Here is a 3,014-nt window from a genome sequence, read left to right as displayed (position 1 = left end):
CATGTTTCCTCTTGGAGAATGTAGCATTCTAAGATTTACAAAGCATTTCTCCTATGAATGAAAGAAAGAGAGAAAGAAGGAAAGAAGGAAGAAGAAACAAACAAAGGAAAAAAGAAGGAAGGAAAGAAGGAAGAAAGAAGGAAGAAAGAAAGAAGGAAGGAAAGAAGGAAGAAAGAAAGAAAGAAAGAAAGAAAGAAAGAAAGAAAGAAAGAGAAAGAAAGGAAGGAAGGAAGGAAGGAAGGAAGAAAGGAAGAAAGGAAGAAAGAAAAAGAAAGAAACTCAGACTGATAAGAGTTTCTGACATTTTTGCATTGGCAAGCCCCCAGGGTCCCACTCTGCTGTACTTCAAACAGGATATCATCAAGCAGCAGTTCAATGTCCCTGGAATTTTGTCCATTTGGTAACTCCTCTAACCAGGCAGATCACATGCTCCTTCTATAGATGTCTAAATGGTCTTTGAGAGTTGCTGCTGATTAGGAAGGACACAGAGACAATTAGCATGGTCCCTGCCCAAGAATGATGGAAAAATTTGTAAAGGGTTCTCTGTTTTTCAACAAAAACAAAAAAGAGTTGTTGGAGTTGAAATGGAGATTGTCCTCTGGTCAGCTTGGTGATGGTCCTCTCTCTACTTAGCTAGGCTGATCTTAAGGCAGAGAGACCATCAATTACTAGGCTTCTACTTGGAGCGGCATTCCTAGTGCGGCAGGACTTGTCAAGACTCACGGCCCCTTTAAGACCTTATGCCACCTCCATGCCAGGGGGAGGCGCCCAAGGAAAGTTTTGGCATGAGTTTGGGTTTGTTTGGTTTGGGAGGGTATTTTTGCACTGGATTTATGATTTCATAGACAAAGAGAAATCCCAGTGAGGACACTCCCTCTTCCAACCAAAACAGCATCTTTTCTCCAATTTAGGATCCCAGAGTTGGAAGGGATCTCCCAGGTCACCAAGTCCTACTGACACTTATTTTACAGATAAGGAAGCCAAAGTTCAATGATTAAAGTCACACTGATGGTAAATTCCAGAAGGAGAAGATGAATTCAGGTCTCCAGATTCTAGAAGATTCTAGAGTCTGTGTTTTTCCTGCTGACTCAGAGGATATCCTGGGACACTGAGACATGATGTACATTGACCAGAGTCAGATAGTCTTTACACAGGGAATTTGATGGAAAGAAAAACCACTCCATTTCCATAGGATGTTTCCATGGAAACTCTGGCATGGAAGACTCTGAGATCAGCTTCCCATCTTCTTTTTCATCCCCCTTAAGCCAAGCTTAAGCTCAGGAGCACAGATTTATCTCCTCTCCACATTTTGTTCCTTCAGACTACCTTGGGGAGTGGACCAACTCCCATGGGACAGATGAGGAGACAGAGTTCATGAATGATGGGAAACCCACATAGATACACACACAGACACACATGCACACACAGACACACACACACACACACACACACATCACTACCTACCTGCCTACCTATGGCTGAGGAGCAAACAAGAAGTAAAGGCATTCCGTTGCTCATTTTGTATGATTCATTCTTGACAATTAAGGCTTGTATCACTATGGCCCTTGGAAATGAAGGGAAATCAAGGAAACATTAACTCTAAGTTAGCATTCCGAGTTTGACTCATGAAGTTAAAAGAATGGGCTTCCCCCCACCCAGAATGCTTCTAATGGAAATTCACAATAACCTCCTAGTGGCACTATTGACCAAAGATGGGAATGTGATAAAAAGGACTGTGCTCAGCTCCATATAATTTTATTTAGAAGATGGATAGAGTGTGGACTTGGAGTAAAGGAGACCTGAATTCAAATCATGCCTCAGACATTTATTAGTTGTGTGGCCCCGGACAAATCATGTAACTAACACCTGCCTCAGTTTTTACATCTGTAAAATGGGGTAATAATAGCACTGACCTCCAAGGGTGGTTGTGAGAATCAAATAAAAACAATTTGGAAAATGTATTATAAACCTCAAATGTTAGTTGCTATAATTTTGTTTTAGAATGACTAAAATCATAATAACTCACACTTAGAGAGTTCTTGAAAGCCTGCAAAGTGTTTTGTCTACAACAGTAAGTTGTAGAGTTGTTATTTTTAATCCTTGCCTTTTATCTTAGTTTAGAATAAATACTTAATATTGGTTCCAAAGCAGAAGAGTGGTAAGGGTTAGTCTTCTTAGACTCAATACTGTGTATTGGTACCAAGGCAGAAGAGAGGTAAGGATTAGGTAATGGGTGTTAAGTGACTTGCCCAGGGTCACATAGCTAGGAAGTGTCTGAGATCAGATTTGAACCCAAGACTTCCCATCTCTAGACTTGGCTTTCTATCTAATGAACCATGTAGCTGCTCCTTACAACAGTAAGTTTTACAAATGAAGAAATAAGTTTAAAGAGGATTTGACTTGTTCTTGGTCTAGAACAGGGGTCGGCAACGTACGGCTCTTTCGAGGGCCAGAGATGGCTCTTTCTGCAGGAGCCATAAAGTCCATTTTTTTTCAGGCGCTGTTACAGGAGCGGCTCTGTGAGCACTGCACGGCTCTCACGAAATGACATTTTAGAAAATGTGGCGTTTGTGGCTCTCACGGCCAAAAAGGTTGCCGACCCTGGTCTAGAGCTAGTATTTGAAGCAGGATTTGGACTCCAATTTTCCGACCCCACTTTCTAGGCCTTTGGCACCCACCATACATGCCCACATGCTTCATTTTAAGGCAGCCTCACTGATAAAGCAGAATCACTATGGGGTACCTAAGGGAGAATCTGATCACAGGCTGGGGAAGGATTGTGGAAAAGCTACCTTGGTTGGGCAAAGGCTCATCTAGAAAGCTTCGAAGCCATTTCTGACCCCTTTGAGTTGAGCCTTGAGGCAGAGAAGCAAAGTCGATAGCAGGAGTCAGTAGTACCTGGGTTTAAATCTTGTCTCTAATATTTGCTGCCTACATGGCACAGGCCAGACAAGCCTCAGTTTCCTCATCTGTAAAATAAGAGGATTACATGGGCTGATGGGGATATTACTGGG

At 42.2% G+C, this 3,014-nt stretch overlaps 1 pseudogene; it reads left to right on the top strand.

The window, feature by feature from the left end:
* Window positions 1-452: 452 nt before the first annotated feature.
* Window positions 453-551, top strand: LOC123238431 (annotated as a pseudogene).
* The last annotated feature ends 2,463 nt before the right edge of the window (window positions 552-3,014 follow it).

The sequence above is a fragment of the Gracilinanus agilis genome, chromosome 2 (genome assembly GCF_016433145.1).
Source record: "Gracilinanus agilis isolate LMUSP501 chromosome 2, AgileGrace, whole genome shotgun sequence".
Lineage (NCBI taxonomy): Eukaryota > Metazoa > Chordata > Mammalia > Didelphimorphia > Didelphidae > Gracilinanus > Gracilinanus agilis.
This window is presented reverse-complemented; position numbering and strand designations above follow the sequence as displayed.